This window comes from Haemaphysalis longicornis, unplaced genomic scaffold (assembly GCF_048455015.1).
Source record: "Haemaphysalis longicornis isolate Haplotype H1 unplaced genomic scaffold, Haemaphysalis longicornis Haplotype H1 scaffold_1, whole genome shotgun sequence".
NCBI lineage: Eukaryota > Metazoa > Arthropoda > Arachnida > Ixodida > Ixodidae > Haemaphysalis > Haemaphysalis longicornis.
In genome coordinates, this window is record NW_027526203.1 from 110,238,355 (window position 1) to 110,261,329 (window position 22,975).

The 22,975-nt window shown below is 46.9% G+C and overlaps 1 long non-coding RNA gene across 2 annotated transcripts in view; it reads left to right on the forward strand.

Annotated features, from left to right (window-relative positions):
- Positions 1–18,309, forward strand: part of LOC144179135 (uncharacterized) — a 34,464-nt gene extending 16,155 nt beyond the window's left edge. Inside the window, exons 4-5 of one of the 2 annotated variants that reach the window (XR_013324160.1) lie at positions 294–461; positions 17,755–18,309. This is a non-coding gene — a long non-coding RNA (uncharacterized LOC144179135). The remainder of the gene's footprint in view (positions 1–293; positions 462–17,754) is intronic. The other variant, XR_013324158.1, reaches the window with a different exon arrangement.
- The last annotated feature ends 4,666 nt before the right edge of the window (positions 18,310–22,975 follow it).

Genomic DNA, 22,975 nt, shown 5'->3' on the forward strand with positions numbered 1-22,975 from the left:
ACAAATTTTATATCTACAATCATAATGAAAAACTACATATGTCCAATTTTTACCATCATAACTGTAAAAACAGAAAGTTTTTGATCAAAGACCCATGTGCCCCCTTAAAGGCCAGCTGCACTCGAAATTTCGACCTCTTGAAAACAATATTTCGGTATAGTCTGCCTAAAAAGACAGCAACATGCAAAATACGACAGCTGAAATATGCACGTGGATGCCGCAAGCTGTCAACAAAAATTGTCAATTTTGAAACCTAAATCGAGAGGAGCGCGGCCATTAAAATGACGTTGCAGCCGTCCAGCAGGCGGCCGGACGGTCAGCAGCTCGGGAGCAAGTCTGCACGCAAGCTCTACGCGTGCACGGGGCAGCAAATGGGTGAAGCGTCCGCAGCAGAGCTCGACCGGTTCTCCAGCTGCGTGGCTGGCAAGAGGAAGAAGCCCCTGTCGGCTGGATGGTCACAGGTGCGTCATGGCTGTTTACGCGATCCGCCGGCAGGTGCAGTGTGGTCTGCGGCGGAGCTTTTTCAGACGCTTCTGACTGATTAACGAGGCGTTTCACAGGGCTACCACTCGTGTCCCAGCTGATTCGGGGTACTTACTATGCGTTAAAAATAAATTTGGTCGAGGTGAAATTTGAGTGCAGTTGGTTTTTAAGTGCTCGGTAGTGTGTCTTGCAGGTAACGTAGAGCTGGGTGGCATACATTTGTTTAACATGTCGACACCCTCCGAGATGCACCGAGCAGCTTCTCCTCTTCAGTGTTTTTGCAGGCAACCCATCGCACAAGTGTGGGGAGCTCAGGTCCTGTACGTTTTGGCTCCACAGCGAACTTGGAACGCAGAGCCAGAAGCTGCCGAACATCTTCAGGCAATTAAAGCCGCTCCGGAGCGTGCGCAGAATGCTGTGATGCTGGGCGCTTCGCTGGGGTGATGCTTCGTCGTTTCTTTAGTTGAAGCTGCGAGAAGAACTCTCTTGTGCATTGGGCTAGGTGTAAGTCATCCCGGGATGCTCTTGCGATGTTCTGAAGTTGCTCCCAAAGGAACAGCCAGTACATCCTGGCCTGCCTATTCTTGGCTTTTGGGATTCTGCATATCCTGACGCTGTGTCCCACCGATGGGGTGAATCCTCCGAATAGTTGGCCTACGTCGCAGAGAAGGGTGCGGATTCGTATGCAGTATAAGTCCATCATCTGCACTCAGCAGTGACAATGAGTGATACAACAGCAGGATGGTTGTGAGTGATGAGCGAGACAATACAATAGCACAACCCTTCATTTGTTGTCTCACTCATTGTCACTGACGAGTGCAGACCGCCGACTTACTCGTACGGCATTAGAACCCGCATCCTTTCGTGCGACATACTCCTGCTATTCCGAGGATTCACCCCACCGGTGGGACACAGCATCAGGATATGCAGAATCCCGAAAGCCCAGTTGCATAGGCAGGCCAGGATGTACCGGTTGTTCCTTTGGGAGCAACTTCAGAACATTGCAGGAGTATCATCAAGAACACATCAGTTTCTCCGGGACTACTTAAGCCTAGCCGAACTTACAACAAAGTTCTTCTGGCAGCTTCAACTAAAGAAACGATGAAGCCTCGCCCAAGCAAAGCACTCAGCATCACAGTGTTCTGTGCACACGTTAAGGAGCAGCTTCAATTGCCTGGAGATGTTCGGCAGCTTCTGGCTCTGGGTCCTAACCTCCTGCACTTGTGCCGCAGGTTGCCCCCAAAACTACTGAATAGGAAGAAGCTGTGCAGTGCATCTCGGAAGGCATCAACGTGTTCAACAAAGGTATGCCGCCAACCAGCTCTAGATTATCTGTAAGACGCACTGCTGAGCACTTAAGCATCATGACCTGCGCCTACTCCCAGCCGATTCGCTGTTCTGTCTTCCAGGACATGCGCGTGAGGCTGTGTCTGCAGTTAGCGTCTTGTGTGTGTCTAGTTGTTTGTCCGTGTTTTCTTAGTGCTTCCTTTCCTTGCCATGTGCTACCAACAGGCCCAAACCAGCACTCTCATGGAGCATCAGCCAGTCGTCGTAATGATTCCACAGCTTGTCTTTAGCGGTGAAGCCCAACCTCCATTTCAAAATGTGCGATTTTGGGTGGGTCCCTGGAATAAATCTGTCGGCTTGACATTACCAGAGGCACCAATTTGTCCACACGTGATGAAATAGCATTTGGTCAGTGACTGAATTTGCATTTACTGCCAGCAGAGTATTCGGGGCAAGCACGCGATATGGAAAAATCTGCATGGAGTTGAAAACGACTCTCCGTGGTTGGTGCTTGTTGACGTTTACTGTCAGTTATCCCTCAGAACACAAATTTGCAGTTTCTTATCTTCTGACTCACTACTGTTGCCATGCAAGCAGGAAGGAGGTGCGATGTGCTAGAATCGTGCCCTGCAAACTTCCGCACTACGAGCCTCCTGCATTGCACCGCCACCTAACATTTTTGAAATGAAACAATACCACACCTGTTGGAGACTCCGTCCGAATAGAGTTCTACTAAGGAGCAACACTAGACCTCTGGAAATACCCTCATATGGAAACAAAACTGGTCGGCGAACATCTGGCGGTGTGTAAGGCCGTGTTTGTCGGAACTGATATCTGGTGACTGGGTGTTATCTTTTGACTTGCATTGGAAGTTCTTATCGCAGAAATCGGGTCATGGTGCGCTGAAATCAGGAGCGGCATACTCTTTTCGAGGATCAATAGCGGACGCTGAAGGCACCATGGCAGAGTGTCTTGAAATTGGGTAACTGCGTGGTAGCCCCAAATATGAATTTTGCGATGCAGAAATAAAACCGAAACTGTTTGTAAACTGTTTGTGAATGGTCCTGTGGTAAGTACAACTACAACATGACGTAGAGCAACGTGTAAAGGCAATAAAACTGCCTAAAATCATAAATAAACTTTGCAAACAGGCACTTTTTGATATTTTCAGCTGATATCAGTGATTATTACTATCAAAGTGCAAACCTGATGATTGAAAATGATGTTTTGATTCACCATTCGTGCCGTGTTAATGAAAACCACACGCTGATGCAGGGAAATCACGAGCGGCACGCCTTGTTTTTTGGTAGCAGTGACACGCGATGACCACGCTTTTTTTCCACCCCAGGTGATGCAAACGCGCGTCAAAATTCACGTTTGTGTTGCAAAACTGAACACAAAACTGATTTTGAAAGGGCATTTTCTGAGCTAACTCCAAATAGCTTTACTTGTTCCAGGAACGCCTAGAATGCTATGAAAAGGGGCTCCCTAAGTATCATTCAAATTGAACGATTCTGAACAGGCGTGGTAACGAAAGAGTTTGATGGCCACGTCAAGCAGTTGTAGCTGGCTCGCCGTACGGCTGTGTATTACTGCAATGTCTGTACTCCCTTCTGGAAGCACAGACTTAACGACACCTGTCAAGTGGCCGTGGTAGGATTTCAGAACCAGTTGTGACTCCCCGGCACAGCAGAGCCCCGGCACGAGGTTGCCAAATGATGTTTAGCCAATCCTTCGCGAGGGCACCACCACTCGTCCACCCACTCTCACGAGGTCACACGACGACGTATTTAGGGAGAACTTGCCCACCTGGAAGAGTCTTCCGCTTAAAAATAGTGTAGCGCAGCAGCTTTCGCCCATCGGATGTGCAACACGACATTGTGGTGGTGTGCTTGCTTATTGTAGCCCGCAGTTCTCACTTTCACTTGTTTAGCACCCTTCTCATTCACTGTGGGGGCCACAAACATGTCAAAATACACTGGGGTCTGATGGGAGTTACCGATCTGGCCCAGTCTCTACTCCTTTCCCAGTCGCTTCTTGACAACAAAGTGCCGGAATGAAACTAGCTTCTCCTCGAAGTCTGGGGGTAGGTTTTGCCCCATAGACATCCAGCTCTAGGGGCTGAACCCAAACAGTTTCATAAAATGAGTGACCAAGGCCCTGATGGCCTTGAACTGAGTCCACACGATGCCTCACATATTTGCAATCTTCCTTGCCTTCGCTTGTATTATCTCCATTGTCACAAGCATTCCACCTTCTCTTTGCTTCTGTGTAAAGTCGGCGACACTCTTTTCCACCTCGTGGCGTTGACCTTTCTTGGGCCTTTGAGAAGGCCATTTGCTTGGCAGTGCAGGTGAAAAAGTTTGTTCCACTGCTTCCGCCATCGGCACACATTTTTATCAGCCATGCTGGAGTTGCGTTGTGCTTGGAGGTTTGAAGTTTTCTTTGCCTTCAAAACTACCTTCCGCTTAAAAACTGCACCTTAGTGGCACCACTTGGTGTGTGCCCTTGTGCTGCAAACGCAGGTGCTTCTCGAAGTCAGGTGGCGGTATGCACAAGCAAGTGCGGGACATTGAGAGCTGTGTCCACAACGTTTGAACAAGCAAAATGGAGCCTTACCTGCAAAAGACAGAATCAGCCATATCCCACGCAGTGCGTGCTCCCTGCTCTCCTCTAACCTTGGACATAGAAAAGAAGAAAACAGGCATCCTTTTGTTCCCGTGTTCCGTTTGCATGCACGTGATAACTGTCCTTGCTTGACGCCCCTTGGAAGATAGCCCCTCTGTCCTGCCGTGGTAAGCTGTTTCTATTATAACATTGTGCAGATAAGAAACCGCCCTTTTCCTTTTCGAACATCTGGAGGTAGCGAGCCGCGATGCCGAGGGTTGCCCCTACCTTTGCGTGGTGCTGATAAGCAGCCGCCTTAGGCGTGGCGAACGTGAGCCTGGGTCAGAAAAAGAAAAAAGTAAAAGGAAAAGAAAATCCCGTTTGTGTTCTCATCACTTTGTCCCACAGCATCAGTTCATGGATGCTAAGAAACGTAGATGGGCTCCCTCAAAACACACGCACAATGAAGTTGAAGCAGCGCTTGCGGTTTGTAAGGCTGTGTAGCAGCTCGTAAATCCTGCAGTAGCGTGTGATGTGGAAAAAAAAAAAGTAAACAAAGACCACGTTGCTATTTTTAAGAGGCCTTCTTTTGAATGATGATCAACAAAGAATGAAAGGTAGATTGCGATGTGATTGGATTCGCGCATGTTTTGTTTATAGTGTGGTACCACTTGTAGTGTGGAGTTTTGTGGCTCTCGCGGCATACGTTATAAGCAGTCTACGCTGTAGTAAGACGTGTGTGCAATTGGCAGTGAACACAACCACGGGTGGCGCTGCGAAGTGCGCCTCCGTGACGTCGGCTTAGAAATTCGCGCACTTCTCGTCTGCTTCACTTGGGGTCGCCCTCCCTGCTTTTTCTTCGCACTGAGTTGACGTCTGATGCTTGTCCACACCAGATTTTGCGTGTGTGTAACTTTTTATCTTAATTACAGACTTAAAATCGCAAAATCTAAGTAGCTCACGGCGTGAGTTGAAGTGTAGCTTTGGATACCGCTACGGAAGAAACATTGCCGGCATCTCCATATTCCTTGCGAAGCCGGTCGTGTGCGGAGCGCGAAGAGTTGGAGCTAGGCCTCAGCTTCTGTATTCAGCAATCTTTTGAACAAAGGGAACAGCCAGCTTCTAGTAACCGAGAACAGCGAGATTGCAAGACCAAAACAAATACCAGGCTTTCAGGGCTGTCGCCGATGGCAGAAGGCATTAGGATTCCCGGTAATCACATGTAAGGTAGGTACAACGGTTTTTGCAATCTTGCTGAATTCTCGAAAGTGTTTTATCACATCACTTTACGTTGTCATGACATGAAGGAATGCCGACGTGCACTATGGGCTGCAAAAACTGTAGGCTGAGATCCAAATAACCCCCTGTGTGTATAGGTGTGGGGTGGTTTTATACCAGTATGGAGCCAGTATGGAGGTTTAATGAGCAACACGAGTCACATCTACGGTAAGGATACAGTAACACTGTTTGTTCAGACCTGGAGGGATATTTCGGTACATTTCCCACGGCCATATCTTCCCAATATTCAGATATGCGTTACAGGAAAACTGCACTCTAGAGGAGGATGAAGAGAAGGAGGAGGAGGATGAGAAAATTTTATTTAACAGTAAAATCGAGCTGATTACTGGGCCAGGTCCTCATTCCAGGACAAGAGAGCAAGATTAATTTTCTTCAATTCATAGAACACCATCCAGACCAGGATTTGTTCTTCACGCCTGGAAGGGTTGGAATACAATGAAGTGCTGCTTGGAAATATTCATCGGTTTCGATTCTTGTCACATATGCACACATACTATTTATTGCATTTGTTAGCTGGTATATCAAGCCTTCAACACCGTAATCATGTCATAATTAAGCAAATCTGTTGGGCAAGTTGGTGCATTATGATTGAACAAAACAGAGCGCGGCTTGGACGACGACGGTAAAGAAGGACGACGGGACAAGCGCTTGTCCCGTCGTCCTTCTTTACCGTCGTCGTCCAAGCCGCACTCTGTTTTTTGAATCGTATCATAATTGTTCGGATTGAAAGTCAGTTCGTTATGATAAAGATGGTTACAATAGAAGTTTGCGGGACAAAAGCCGCCTTCGAGTACTCTGGACAACGTTGTCTGGGGCGCAATCGCGGTGCTGTAGCAGAAACCTTCTCATTGCATTTGCATGTGAATAAACAACTCATGCTGCAGATATGCACCTTCTTGCATGCAGCCATTACGAAAGCCAATTTGTGGAGAAGGGAATTTATGCCATAAAAAATGAAGGACATATCCACACAATTTTTGTGAGCCTCCCAGACATCCCCAAACCTAGTGATAAGACGTTTGTGACGGTGCAGAAAAATGAATGCCTTGGGGACAGAAAAAAAAACATTCATCTGATACAAGTCAACAACAACGAAAGAAATAGAAGACAGCCGCTTTATTTGCTGCTGTGCAATGTGCGTGTAGGGGCCCGCTGCTTGGTACGTAGCATTAGACTCTTGAGTCTTCATAAGAGCATCTCAAAACTACCGTAGGGTAGCCTACGCATTTTGAATTATCGAGGAGCTCTGAGCGCTAAACCTCGCGATTAATCTAGAAAGGACGATTTACACCTGATCTTAAACTTCTGATTGATACTCTGAAGAAAGTTGTTCTCTCTCTCCTCGTGTATTGCAAACTGTGGGGGATACAGCTTGAAATTGTTCAGATGTGCCAGAAGCTGGCAAAAATAACTGAATTACTAGAAATATGCTTTTTAATGGCCAAAATCATCAAAGCGGGCGATTTCCAGCACAGGCACTGCTGCCCCTCGCAAGCGGAGTCTAGCAGACGACAGCGGCGTGAGTCCCTAAGCCGACATCAGAGCAAGGGTGTGCCACTCAAACATATCACCGCTAATTGGTGGGCTGGATGTGTATTTTTTATCTACCCTATTATCTTTCTATGTGGATTTTTTTTAGGTGTATTTATTTTTGTGCCTCTATATATACCTTTAAAAGTTGAAAGAATACAGGAAAAATATACTTGATTGTTTTCAAACTAGCATATTTTTGTTCCCAATCGTTGCCACACCTTACATTCTATACCTCTAAATAATGTACTTTACAGAAATGCTTGTCACCATCTTATCTAGATCATGTGGAAAAAAATGCCCAAGTTGCGAAAAAATGTGATTTGGCTTGTAACCAGTTATGAATTTTATCCCGATGCTTTCTGTGCAAAAGATGCTGAACCGAGTGAGTTAGGCAGAGTTGCTCATTTTATTTTTTTCACGAAAGAAGCCCGAGACACTTGGGCTCTTGTGCGGCACTTAAATTAGAGGACGAAGTGGTCTGAGTGTGGGATGGACATTGGGTAATGTTGTGTGCAATTTTTGTTTTGCAGTTAAAGTGCTTTCTGGCAAAGCCATCTTCATTGCGAATGCTCAGCAGAAGACGGTTGTAACGGTTTTAGGGATGTCCCCCATCAACTCCGAAGATAAACAACCTTTGTTGATACCTTTCACCTAATTGCTTCCACCTTCACGTCGTACGCTTATAGACTTCGCTACTCATTCACATTCACGGAGTGAAATGGCTCATTATTTTTTTTTTGCAAATTGAATATTTTTTTCACACAATCTAGATCTGCCATTGGACCAAAAACATTTTTTAATAACAAAATACCTTAAGGCAAAAAACAAAGGTATGGCACTTCTTGGGAGACAAATGTTTGCTTGAAAGAAACGTTTGTTATTGTTGTAATTGTTTAAATTCCTTCAATGCGAAGATATTTGAGGCACAAAATCATTGTCTCAGAGAGCGAGGAGAGCTGTGCAAACTGCATAAAATTGTTTGCGGAGTGGTGTGACAAAACTGATTTTTTAATAATAAAGAAATGGTTCGTACCTTCATGCTTATTTTTCCCCAAATTACATTTAACAACATTTTTTTCAACAAATACTTAAAGCAAAGATTGCGCACATAGCTGTAATTCTTTTTCCCCAATCAGAGCGGAATGACTGGCCGTAGTGGGCGCAGGTTCAGTTCCAATCGCAGAGGCCATTTTTCTGGTAGAGTCGACAAATGATGGTACCACTGTGTCAAGATTTCAGTGCACATTAAAGGTCGCCAGGTGGTCTAAATTTATTTGAAGCCCTGCTCCACTACGAGCTGCATAGCCACGGTGTAGCTTTAATGGGTAAAATCCCCAAGCTTTCTTAAAAATCACAACTCTTGGGCCACATAAGGCACGTTTGGCATGAAATGACTCCTTGTGTGTAGTTAGACTAGGGACAGGCGGCATCAATATATAATGGACCATGCTGGCTGTGAGCAAAAACTCGTGGTGCCCTCCTTCGTGGCACATTTTGTGTGGCCAGTATAGTTGAGTGCACGTGTCCTCTTTGTAAGTCAATGCATGTCAGTTTTCTCGGCTGTTAGATTGATTATATCTTTAATGTCTGCCGAATTCTCGACACACGAGCGTTTTAGCTTTTCGCCTCCATCAGAAAAGCAGCCACTGTGGCCAGGATTGAACCCGTGGCGAGGATTGAAAGCAGCACAGTGCCATAGCCACTGCGGTGGGCAGTTTTATCAGTTGTATTTGCCATTCTTCGATGCTTAGCAATGTAGCATCGGGTAGAGCCTTTCCAGAGCGAGCAGTGTGATTGTTACGGTGGCATGTGGTGGAGCTGTGTAGCTGTTGGTGACCAGCTTCGAGATAATGTATGCCTTAGGATTTCATCTCATTCACTTTGTATTGAGTGCAAAAGACCAGTCGACCAAGTCGACGATGAAAATTTATGCGTGACTGGAACGTTGCTTTGTAGTATGGGACAGGCAGCTGATATAAAGCAGCAGAACCGCTTCGTTGCTTTATTAGCCTTAGAAAAATGTACTGCTGATGCGATATAGTTGTTTTCCCAACTGAATGTGTGTTTACAGGCTATGAACACACAATGGTCTTCGACGTATTCACATTGGTCGCTCAACCAAGTGAACTGGTGACAGATTCAGCAACAATTTCACCAGGCTTTCATGAATGCCTACAAAATTGAATGCTCACAAAATTGTATTTAGTGGCTCTAGGTTACACTAGAGCCACTAAATAAGCTACGTTTTCTAGTGGCTGTGGGTTACGCTAGGCCATTGTTGTTCTTTCCCAGTGGGAAGCAAAGCAGGTGTTTTCCACCTTCCAGCAGGTATAGAGCAGCACGGCATTGCTACTCGGTCTGGGGTTTAAAAACTCACTCGCATCGTGTCACACAGCCACACTGCGCTCTGAAAATCATGGTTTATCGAAGCTTGCACGCACGCAGCAACACAGAGGCAGCAAAATGTCAGAGCCCATGGGTCTGCGGGGTAAACAAATGTCACGTGACGCGGTTCGACCAATGGCCGCTGTCGGCAGCATACAACAATGACAGAACAGAGGGCCGATACTCTGAAACCTGGTCTTGTGGCTCTAGTGTGCACCGCGTCGGCATGTGTATCATGTCACAAGCTTTGGGACTGATTTCATGCTACCCAGGCAAGTGGAGATGGCGGAGGCCACGGTTAGTCTGGGTGGAAAAGCGCGCGAACGGATCCAAACCACAATGGTGCGACGAGAACACTGATCTCACGAGCGCCCTCCTGTCGTGGCGGCTGCCTCAGTGTTCGTTGTGTGGAAATCGAAACTGGCACAAATAAACGAGGCTGTAAACAATTTAGGCAGCGAGCGAGCGTCTAATGGGCCATTCTGTGGTTAGAGGGCTGGTAGACACTAATAGCAGCAAAAAAAAACGTAACATGAAAATTTTATATAGTCAAGAGTTTGACGAAAGTTCGTCTGGTCAGGTATCATGATGAGGACGAAATTCGGTCACTGACCAAGTCAAGGTGAAAGCACAGAGACGTTTCGGAACCTGCACGGGTTCCTTGATCACACTAAGCAGGCAAAAGTCGCTTCTTATTCTAAAATGTGACGTAATGAACGGGTGTAGCTTGCCGGCAGATTGCCATCTGTCCTATTGATAGTGTCCTTGGTCTTTTGAATGAACACGGATTCCAAAAGTAATCTCGTGGCTGGGTTCTTTTCCTTTGCTATTATAGCGGCGTTATCCCAGTCGATGGAATGACCGTGATCATCGGCATGCTCGGCCAGGGGACGCTTTCTTGTTGCTGCCCACGTCCCTTTGGTGTTCCTTTAATCTCCTTCTGAAGTTGCCAGTTTTGCCAATTTAGTGTGATCAAGGAACCCATACGGGTTCCGAAACGTCTGTGTTTTCACCTTGACTTGGTCAGTGACCGCATTTTGTTCTCAACATGAAAATTTTGTGACTACCGTATTTTCCGGTGTATAAGTCGCGGTTTTTTTCAGAAATATTCGTTGGTGCGTCTTATCCACCGGTGCGACTTATGTATGGAATAATTCCAGTTCACGGCGGCCGCGCGTGGCCAGCGCACGTTGAGACACAGCTCTATGGTGTAAATTAATCCCAAGTCCACAGCTACGGCGTTTCTCATAGCCCATATGTCGCTTCGGGACGTTACACCTAAGCATTTGCAGCTTTATCTAGTCAAAAACAATGATAATGGCGTGCGACAACCGCACGCCACTTCATGCCATGCACAGTAACTACAGTTCAGAATAAATTCAAAGTAACATCACACTGGGTTGCAAAAACAAAATGCAGCTTATGAATTATTACAGAGAGTTACTCTGAAGGAGGTAAACGTGCTGCTAATTTTTAAAATGACAGCTGACTGATAAGTTTCGATTTTCGGGCCGCTTCCAGTCGCGTCACTTCCGTCCGCCATGACACCTTTATTGCGCTGATTTATGACATCACGCAAGAGACGCGCAACGTTTGGAGAGGTGGCCAAATGGGTCTCCGACTCTTGGTACTCCATTTTTACCAAAACAGTTGTAGCCGGTCCGCAAGTGGTAACGATGTTGGTGAAGAAGACATTAGATAGCCGGAGGACGACAGTGATGTGCCCGCGGAACTTCCACTGAAGACATACTGAATTATTTGTTAGTGAGTCTGAGGAAAAAGACTTCGATGGTTTTGCCTAAACGCTGTCCGTAAGTACATGCCATCTCTGTGTATCAATAAACCATTTTTGAGAAGTTGGTTCAGTGTAGACTTTGGGTGTTATATGCCCGTGTCTAGCCCTCCCTACCGGGGGATGCGTTCATAGGCGGCGGCTGCCGCAACCATGTACTTTCGCTGTACTTTGTAACGATCTAATTTACTGTGAGTTTACCTAATTAACAAGTGCGTCTTATATACCGGTGCGTCTTATACACCGGTGCGACTTATATACGTTTTTTTCGGAAAAACTGACATTTTGAGGGGGATGCGACTTATACAAAGGTGCGACTTATAGACCGGAAAATACGGTACTCCTTTAAGTTATGTTTGTTTGGAGGCCGGCATGCGTCACATTCTGTGATGAAGTTGCAAGCTGAGATTGCTGCAGAGACTGGTCATGAATGTAACTCTGATGCACCACAATAGGGACAGGAAAAACCTTTTATTGCTAACAAAACGCAAACATCCTGCAATGAAAGCTTGTTCTAACTTTTTTAACTTGAAATTGCACTTAATCCAAACTGACATCCAGGTCCCAGCAGAACACTGTCTATTTCAGTGTGTAAAAACTCCCGATAATTCGATAGTGTCAGCATTCACAACAGTCAGTTCGGACTAGCAGCCCCTGGCTAACACTGCTCCTCAGATATAAACATTGACCCATGGTGAATACAAAGCATCGCAAAACCAAACCAAATTTACTAGACACCCAATACAATGAGTGAAAAGCATAAGCAGGTGTACATGAACCCACCACGGTGGCCCAGTGGCTAAGGCGTTGCGTTGCTGTGCACGAGGACAGCAGCGCAATGCCTGTGTCCCGGCCACAGCGGCCGCTTTCCTGATGGAGGTGAAAAGCAAAAACGCCCGTGTGTACGAGATTTCAGCGCACGTTAAAGATCCCCAGATGGTCAAAATTAATCCGGAGCCCTCCGCTACGGCGCGCCTCATCGCCTGCGTTGCGTGGGTGCGTAAAAACCCCACAATCGATCAATCAATCAGGCATGCACGAGGTGCAAAGTTTTCTTGCCTGGCAGAGCCAGCAGACGCCAGGGCTCTTGTGCACGCTGTAGCAAGTTTTCATTTGTGCAGCGGGCGCTGCCAGTGTTCGGCCCGAGCCGTTGCAGGTTTTTGTAGTGACTGATCGTTGGGCCTGCGATCAACTACAGCCGCAGAATAGGCTGGAAAAAGCTGACCTCTCAATTTAGATCCCGCCCCCTAATTCAAACTGCACTTCACTTGAAGCAGTTTTTGGTCCCCTTCAAGTTCAAATTAATGAGCTTCTACTGTATTTCATCATCATAATCATCCTGGTTGTGTCCACTGCAGTGGCCTCTCCTCTCCCAAAGATTTACAGCCCAGTGGCGTAGCCAGGGGGGGGCTGACCGGGCTTCAGCCCCCCCCCCCCCCCCCGAAATTTTTCCGGCCGGCGCCGGGCTGCCTGTTATGCCTGGTACGTCGCCTGTGAACAAAGGCGCATATCCTTCAGACGTGCCACTATTGAAAATATTCACGACTCAATGCCTGTCCTAACGCATTGGTGCTTACACAAAACGAAACGCCTGGGCCAGGATAATTGCGTCGGAGGGGTGCAGCTCCAAAAGCGCTGGCAGCCCTCCGGTACACTCAGCGCACGGGACGCCATAGGCGTACGTTGTGTCCCTTTGAGTGTGGCATGTTGCCACAGTACAGAGAATAATTGGCTGGCTGAGTCGTTCTCAGCAGAGGAGATTGACTCTTCACGGTATGAGCAGGGAAGCAAGGAGTGGTCCGCACTAACCGGCGGCGTGACAAAAAAGAGACCGCCGGCCATTTATGGGTGAAGACTGGTACGATGAAGGGCCGAAAGGGAAAAGACGATCTTTGTATGTGAAAGCAGAACCACATGCAAGCGGCGGTGGCAGACAGTCAATACTCCGACAAGTTAACTGAAGGAAGCGATGGGTCTGCGAAAGGTGTGCTTTAGCTGGATGAATGTAGTGGGTGGGCAGAGGGCCTTTGTGGGTGAGGCGCACCGCAAAGTATGCCCCTCTCCCGCGCTTCACCCCTCCTTCTTTTTCACGTTTCTGTGAAGCCCGGGAGGGTGTTGGCGTGGGATAATTGAATGGGCTCAGCTTTCGTGCACTACGCGTCCCCTTCTAAAAGTTTACGGTGTTGCAAACAATCATTTTCTCCTCCGCGGTTAGGCAGATTCTTTCGGCAATATTTTTCGCTAACCTAGGAAACTGGGGAAAAGCGAATAGACAAAAAGGGCACGCTGCGGCTCGCCGGGCCAGTTCCAGACTTTATCCTAAACGTGGAGGAACGACGGTCACCAGCCCTGCCATAGGCAGACGGCGGTCGCGACAGTAACAAATACCCGATGGCCATTTTTGACCTCGGTCACACGTAAATCCTCTCCATTGCGTCCACGGCCGAGTCACAACAACGGCAATATGCCGCAAGGACAGAAGCGCCCTGACTTAGGGAAGCTCACACTCGAAGTAGCCAACACAAAAGAGGCCTCGAATCGGAAGTCATTTTCTTCCACTGACTGACCACTGATTTATCCTTGCGTGATCACTGATGCCTTTTATTATTTAACTAATCGCTTCCTAATATTTACACGATGTCACAGTACCTTTATGTCTGCGAGCCAAAAAATTTATATCTCATTTTATTTCTAATGCAATATTTCCGTTTGAATTGGTTGCTAGAAGCGCCCACTATGAAGCGTGTAGGTAACTTTGAACGAGGGAAAACGTAAATTCAACTCATATAAATGCCTATATATCCTATGATGCACAAGTTGGCGAAGGTTACTGAAAGCGTATCGGGACAGCGTTAAGTACATGAAGACTTACCGCTGTCCAGGAAGTACATGAACAGTTAAAGCACATAAAGAGTTAAAAATATATTTGTTCTCGCTGCAGTTTTAGTAGTTTGCTTCATTGACAGGCACGGAACTCCATGTGAGGTAGGCGCTGTTGCATGGTGTGCCCGTTATCGCGACTTTTGTTACGTCGTTTCATACCGACGCGTGCATCCACTGCTACACCCAATTTTAAAATCATCATTGCAGTGCGCGCAAGTGAAGGACCTTTGTACTGGTGGCGAAGAAAGGGAAGGGCCTTTCTTGTAGAATTTTCCTTTATCTCTTCCTGTCCTCCTTTTCTTTTTTTTCTTTTTTTTTAAAAGTTTTGTTGGCTCAAGGGTATCGTTCTGTCAATGCTCAATCGGTTTGGCATGACGAACGAATGTAAAAAAAAAAAGCAGGCTACAGACCACAGGCCCGCTCGGGAACACCAGCACACTTCCGCGCTCCCGCCCCGCCTTCACATACGGATGCACGCTGATGTGATTGTGCGTGGATCCACTACGTCCTAAATGTTGCATGAAGGAAATTTTGAGCAATAGTCAGCATTACTTAAGTAACCAAAATGACCGAGGAATTATCATTGTAAACAACTTTGTAATTTTTTGCCAATATATTATGTCGTAGGCTGAAACCATGCTTCAGTTTGAACATCACGGTCGATGTCAACCAAGCGAGTTCCATTACTGTCCGTTTCATGCTGAAACACGGTAGTCCGTAGAATTTATGTACGGGGGACCATGCCATTACACACGTCTTCTTGGTGCCCTGCGGGCAACAAAATGCTGACTCGTTTCGAGCATCCACCAAAGCCTGAAGGTCATGTGCTACTAATTCCCTGTGTTAGTGCTCCCTGTTTTCTGGTGGACGAAGAAGTTTCCCAGCATGGTTTCTATTTCCCGATTCGCCAACTAAAACTACAAAATTCCTATGCGTCCTATGCAGTCCCGCCCATGCTGTTTTATCATTTAGCTTTAAAACCGGCAGTATGTACTCGGCTGATCAGTGGCAGTGCACGCGTCTGCTAAAAAGTACGTCCTTTCATTACTAATGTTTAAAACCAGAATGGTAGGACCTCATTATAATTCTTTCCTCAGATTTCACGACAAAATTCCAAACACATCAAGATTTTGCTCAACTTGCACAGAACATGCCTAACCGCAAGCGTGTGGTCAGACAACTTTATTTTTTCTTGCTAAATTTAAAGTTACTTTGCAGCGACCTGCTCTACCTTATCCAGGAGTGGTACCTACACATATGGCCGCCTCAGAACAGTTACTGGATAGTACATGCCTTCAGGCAGACTAAGGACATTTGTGCACGAAGCATTGAAAACTTGACAGAAAATAATGCAACCATTTAAGAACACCAAGGCAGAGCTCATTACAGCAGACTCAACATTTGGGCTGTGCCAAAATGTTAACAGGATCGACGTTGTTACAAAGCACCAGCTTCTCATGTCCGGCCGGGAGGCCTGGTAGAAGCTACGAGATTAACTGCGTTACAGACTTGAAACAGAAGCAGAAATTTTAACTGGCATGGCTTGACAATTGCCGATGACTGAATTATTCCGCTTTGAGTGAGTGCTTATCCTGCCATGTTCGCGTAATTTTCGCCGTTAACAGCGCAGTTCTGGTGCGTGATGTCTGTGTGTTTAGGGTTGGCATTTGCTGGACATATTGGTAGTGGTATAACGCTTCTTGTATGCATAATTCATTGCCTGTCGTTTTTTTTTAAGATAAGACCTGCACTACACATAACGTAAGTGCGTAGACTTCACAGAATGAGCTCCATTGGCCGTACACTGGAAGCGGGTGTAGAATGCTTGTAAGCAAAACATTTTCCACAACAGCAATTAAATAAAGAAAAGTCTCGTTCTTACGACCTACGCCATTTTATTGCGGTTGTCACACTCATCATACTACGCACGTTGAAATAAAGCAACTAATAATGTGAAACTATGGTCATTTAATGCAATGCCTACACAAGGTGCCCGTGCGTGCAATATACGTCCCGTATCACGGCCGCGGATTTGCACCACGCGGTCTGCGCATTTTTTCCCAGTTTACAACTTCATCTGGCACTAAATACCATCATATTCGACACCTATATCATGACAGATATATCTTAAGTGGGCCATATGAAGACAAAATACAACCTTGTTCAATTTGGAAGAACTAGCCTTTGGTATCTCACTCAGCTCCATTCCAGTCAAAGACGCTTTTCAACTGAAGCAATGTAAGAAATATCAAAAATTTCCAAATTTCGCGCTGCACTGACGTAATATCGGCAGGAGTGATGCAGCTTAGGCCAGCACTAAAACGCAGTTCTGAGTGTGTTAAATGCACGTTAGAATTCAAATGATGAGATCAATGGAATTGACGCCCTTCAACAATCGTGCGATCATGTTCCTTGGCGGTGGCCGGGGTCGTCGGGCTCCAATTGTACAAGCAAGATCCTGTGATGTCATATAGAAATTGCCGGAAAGTGCGTGGGGAGTCGCCACTGCTTCGTATGTTTCGTGATTCCAAAAAGAATCACATTGCTGTAGCCACTCTAGCGCATAGAGAACAAAAGAAAACTGCTAGTTTTGCGGGGAATTGTCCTTCAAGAATGAGTTTTGCGGTATACATCACCATTGTAGCGTTTTAGTGGAGCCAGATGCTACAAAGAAGAAAGAGCTCCAGTGAAGTTGAAATTATGACGTTGAGGCTAAAAGACCAGAGGTCCTATAGTTGTATTCTCAGGCTTGTAAATCTGTAAATATTTGCACTGCGGAGCTCATCTTTTGTTTGTAGGCTCATGTGGCCATAAAACTTAAGGAACAGGGAAATTTTTTTCACTCAAAGTAACGTTTTTAATTGTAGGATGTCTTCAATTCTTGGCCTAATAATTAAATCAGTAATTACTTGCACTACCAGCTCTATTTTTCGTTTATGGGCTCAGGGGAGCCGTAGAATTTAGTAGAACTCAGCAAGAACATTTTTGCGCTCGAAAAAAAAAGTCGGGATTGAAAGGGTTAATATTTCGATTATTCCTTTGAAGTTTGCGATAAGATTGGTATCATTTCTATCGGGGCAATGCAGTCTGTGTAATGAACCAAACGTGTATTTTGTCTTCATAGCCTTTGAGGGCACTTGAAAACTACTGCGCATTTTTTCTGTCGGCGGGGGGGGGGGGAGGTGAGGTGCTTGAGAAAAACTTGAGCCTCCCCCGAAAAAAAATCCTGGCTACGCGCCTGCTACAGCCTCATATTTATACTTAATTTAATGCAGCACTGTTGCATTCTTGATTCAGCCTAAACTTTATACCAGACTTGGTCTATCAGTTTTGATTACTGCACCATATTGTTGCAGTTATTTTTGGTTCCTTTAACAACGGTGTCTGCCTTGTATTTTATTTTTGGGACTTCAAATTTTGAATAGGTCTTTATGTAAACAGTGTTTTTGGATCTGGCTGATTTTTCTTTTTCATTGCGTTTTCAGGATGAAGTTCCCATTTCTCCCTGCCTGCAGTTCTCCAATGATGGTGTTGGTGTGCGCACAGATGGCCAGCTTTTTTTCCTAGTAGCCTTGCTGTTTATAGGGCTGGGGTGCCTTTTTGCGTATTGTTTGGACATTTAATGTGAAATACCCCAAGACAACCAACAGTTTTCAGATTTTTTTAGCATGCTTTAGGACTTGCAAGTACCAGGCCATGTGGGAAGGCCTTCGATCTAATCATTTTTTATCGCATCAGTCATGCAGTTGCCTTAATGGCTATAAAGTGATTGTACGTAATTTAAATAATCTGATTAGTAATGTTAGTTCTGTTTTATGTTGTAGTTCTATGCTTTTGTGTAAAACTACACTTTTTCCAGTTTGTATTATGATCATTAACTAAAAATAAATTTGTGTCAAGATTGTTGCAACCATTTTTTATTCTTGCATGACAATTTCCCACTTTCGTACGGTGTGAAAGTACAGGGGTAGCAATGAATCATGTACAGTAATCCCTCATTATAACAAAATCGCTTTAGCCAAAATATTGCTTTATTTGAAATTTCTTCTGGTCCCAACCCAAATGCATGCATTTTCGGCCGCATTATTCGGAGCGCACGAAGAGCTGGACCCCCTTAGAGCGAAGTGGCGAGCAGAGGCGTCGCTGAGCGGCGGCGACCCAGCGGCGAGTCAGGCAGTCAGCATGGTGGGTTAGCAAGCTGGTGTTTCCCCTGCGATTTTCTCGAGCCGGTCATGCTCGATTCGTGCCATCCGACTTTAAACAAACGGTCCGAATGCGTGGTAGGGTGATTGAATTTTCTTCTTAGATTGGTCAATGGCGTGGACGTGACGGTTCGGATCACTGGCACTCGAAGCGTAGAATCAGCAGTGTCGTCAACAGTGGGGTGCCGAAAAACTCTTGTTTTGAAAACTTCACGGCTGCACACCTCCGGAAAAAAATTTCCCAGTGATCATGCAAAACCTTAGTGCAAAATTGCTCATTTTTCATGATTGCGCTTGTACCTACAGTGAGCGGTTAATTGTTGTTTTGTGAGCTAAACAAAACAACCTCAGACTCGAGCCATGGAATTTGCGACGCTTTCCAGCACGAAACCATCTCGTAGCATTCTGTTAAACCTGCACCAACCGCACCCCCGCCTCCCCCTATAAAAGTGGCCAAGCCTTTTCCTCCTTATTCGCGGTGTTGTCAAATTGGAAAAGGGGTTGCTCACGCCCTGCAAGAACATGGAACAGCCAAAGCTCACTGCCTTTTTTGCACCTGAATGAAGTTTTGCTTCACTGAATACATTATACATTATAATACAGCTTGGGGATTGTATGCCATAGCATCTACATACCGAGTGGTAGTTTGTTGGGCATATTCAGTCGAATGGTGGTGAGCTCTGGCTTGACTGTGGCCGGTGTGGTACTCTGGATGCATATTGCGGGGTATGGGGGCGATGCGCAATTGCTGGCGGATTGGGAGAGGGATTCGTTCCTTTTGGTCATGGCGGGCTTGAGCTGAATAGCAGAGTGTGGTGAGCAGGTTCCGGCCAGTGGGTGTAAGGGTGAGCCGACGTAGTTGCGTGGCTTTGTGGGCTTCAATGAGTTCTTGCCATGTATTGTGGAGGCCCAGTTGGAGTAATTTCTTGGTTGCTGTAGTAGAAGGAAGGCCGAGGGCTGCCTTGTAGGTTTGGCGGATTAGAATGTCGAGCTTCTTGATTTCTGCAGTTTTGAGGAGTAGTTATGGTGTGCCGTACGTGATGCGACTTGTTTGCAGTGCTTGGATGAGTTTTGTGGTGTGATTGTTCTTTAAGGCCGTGTCGTCTTCGTGCTACTCAATGTAGGGGGTGTGATAGCTGGGTTACTGTGCGCTGTAATGGTAGGATTGTTTGTGACCCGGAACCGTCTTGTGGGATATTGAGACGTAATATGCGAAGTTGAGAAGCATGGGAGATTGCTTGTCCATTCAAGGTAACTATCGGAAGAGTAATTTTATCCTGGAAGTGAGGAGAGGTCCGTTTCTGGAGAGTCAGAATCGATGATTTTTCGGGTGTGCATGTCAGACCTCTTTGTTGCATGTAGTCTTGAATATGTGGCAAGCTTGCTGTAAGGAGTCTTGTTGTTCGCCAATAGAGCCAGTGGAGGTCCATAGTGTCAGATCATCCGTATAGATTGCGTGTTTGAGGTGCGGAAGGGCTTGCAGCTGCGGAGGTAGGTCTTTCATTGTCAAGTTGAACAGTAGAGGGGAAATTACCATCCTTGGGGCGTGCCTTGTGGTTGTGTAGGAAAAGGGGCAGTGCATAGGTGGCTTAACCCTACTGTGGCTGTACGATTTGGCAAGAATGCTTTAACATAGTTGTATGTATGCTGTCCGCAGTTTGTCGAATTTAGTCCGGCGAGTATGGCTTCATGGAACACATTGTCAAATTCGCCTTTAATATCAAGTGCCAGGATTGTATAGCGATTGTGAGAAATAAGGTGATCGAAAAGGTCTTCTTTTGAGGTATAAGAGTATGTCTTGCGTTGTGAGGTGGGGACGGAAACCAAACATGGTGTCGGGGAAGTGGTGATCATCTCCCCGCACGGGGCACCTTGAGTAATCTTGGTGACGGTACTGGCGATACCGCGGACCCCGAGCCCCCAAACATAAGCTGGATCCAACCGTGGCGATGTGTTTATAGGTGGAGGGTTAGAAACCACGAACGGTGGCCGTCGGAGCCCAGGTCAAGCTCCGGCGGATGGGTTCCCTGTCTGTTCACCAGGCAGGGAGCTCCGGGACCTCTTTGGCTACCAGGGTAAGGTCAAAGAAGAAAGTACCCCCGTCTCCCTGCTTTTATACTATGCTATATGGCATTTTCAAAACCCCCCCGCAGACGTGATCGGCCCCCGAAAAGGGGCCGCACCGAAGTTTTTCCACCTCTTCCTGACTTGACGCCTCCGAAACCGAACAACTATCCTCGCTTCATCGTGATGGAATCTATAGACCAATCAAAACCTCTTGCTTCACAGTCGGTATTTCTCATTTCAAAGTTTCTTGACAGTATTGTTGGAGGGTCGTATAAGGCCAAAAAACATCGAACCGGTGAAATTCTTGTTGAGATCAGTAGCCAGGACCAGGCCAATAAACTTCTTGCACAAACCAGCATCGCCGATCTGCCAATCCGAGTCACGCCCCACCGCAGCCTAAACAGCTCCCAGGGCGTGATTTCTGAGTATGACCTACTAAATGAATCTGAAGCTGACCTGCTGGAGGGCCTTCGTAGTCAGGGCGTAACAGCGGTCAGGCGCATAACCATCCGCAGAGACGATAAACAAATACCGACAAAGCACCTCATCCTAACCTTCGACAAGTCCACCCTTCCAGAATTCATCAACGCTGGTTACATCCGATGTTCAGTCCGGCCGTACATCCCGAACCCGCGGCGGTGTTTCAAGTGCCAACGGTTCGGGCACGGCACAAACTCCTGTCGCGGCCGACTTACCTGCGCAAAATGCGCCCAGCACGACCACCCGTCCGACAACTGTAACGTTCAACAATTTCTTTGCGTAAACTGTCAGGGCCCACACGCGGCGTACTCCAGAAAATGTGAAAAGTTTCAATTAGAGAAGAAAATAATCAACATCAAAGTCACTGAAAACATCACCTTCCCAGAGGCGCGGAAGAGGTTCGCCTCTTTCCCCCTGGGGAGGTACGCCGACGCAGCTCGCCAGGGGGCGGAGCGGCGTCTGGTTTCGCCGGGAACCCAGTACCGCGAGTCGGACTTGGTCCCGCCCCCCCCCCCCCCCCCCCCTGGGTTGCCTCTGGCAGCCCAACCCGCCTCCGCACCGCTCGCTGAGCCAGCAGCGGCTGTGGTGGCATCCACGTCCGGTGGGGATGCTGCTGCACCCACCGTTTCCCCCTCTCCACCGGCCCGAAGCACACGCGAGGGCCCGGACGAGATGGAGACGGAGGCAGTCGCAGCGACCCCCTCCCCCGCCTCACTGGCTGTGCCATCTGGGGTGCTCCCCACGCCTTCGGCACTGGCAGTGCAGGCAAAGAACACCCGAAAGGGTACCATGTCAAGGGGGCCCAGTCCGCTGGGCACCCCCTTGCCTTCAGATGACGACATGGACGTCGAGCCCTTCCGGCTTTCATCGCAGCGGAAGGAACGGGCTGCGACGTCCAGGTCAGTAGAGAAGGTCAGAAAACCCCTTCCAAGAGTGCAAGCCCCGAAAGACCCTACATAAATAGTCACACTCCAGTAGCTCTGAACACATAATAATGGGAAGAGAAAATATTGTTCAATGGAACTGCAGAGGCCTTCTGAATAATCTTGACGACGTTTATGAGATTCTGCATGCCAATCAGCCAAGTATAATGTGTGTCCAGGAAACACATCTGAATTCCAAACACACAAATTTCTTGAATAGTTACATGGTATACAGGAAAGACAGGGATGGCTGCACACACTCTTCTGGCGGTGTTGCCATAATCACCCGCAAATCCTTAGCATGCCACCCTGTCACCTTGAACACCGTCCTTGAGGCTGTAGCCGTCCGCACAATAATATTTAATAGATTGATAACGGTATGCTCCATATACATTCCTCCTGATGTTGCACTTACGAGCTCCGACTTCGAGGCGCTGGTAGACCAGCTGCCCGAACCATACATCCTTACAGGCGACCTTAATGCTCACAACTCTCTTTGGGGCTCTTCCAGAACGGATGCCCGAGGTCGCCTGATAGAGAAATTCCTTACATCTTCTGGAGCATGCCTTTTCAACAATAAACAGCCTACATAACATAACATAGGTCACAACACATACTCATGTACAGTCGAACACGGATATATCGAACTCCAAGGGGATCGCGAAATAGTTTGATATATGAAAAATTCGATATAAAAAATATGGGCTCTGAGACCTCACCTATGGCGGACGATCACTTACCGATCGTCTCATTCAAGAATGACAATTAATTCCGCACTCACGACGCAACAGGACGCTTTATTTCGTGAAAAAAAAATCGCTGATCTTGGCCTGCTTCTTCGTCCTGGAAATGAAATTAAAGGTGCTGGTCTCGATCTTCTCGAGGCTGCACAACTAGAAAATTCCAGCAGTACGCTGCGCCTTCGCACACCATGCTCAACACGCACGCAAAAGAACAACAGCGCGCACGTACCACAAGAACTTTGAAGGTAACAATTCCAAGGCTGTCTGAACGGACTCCAACAAAGCACTCGC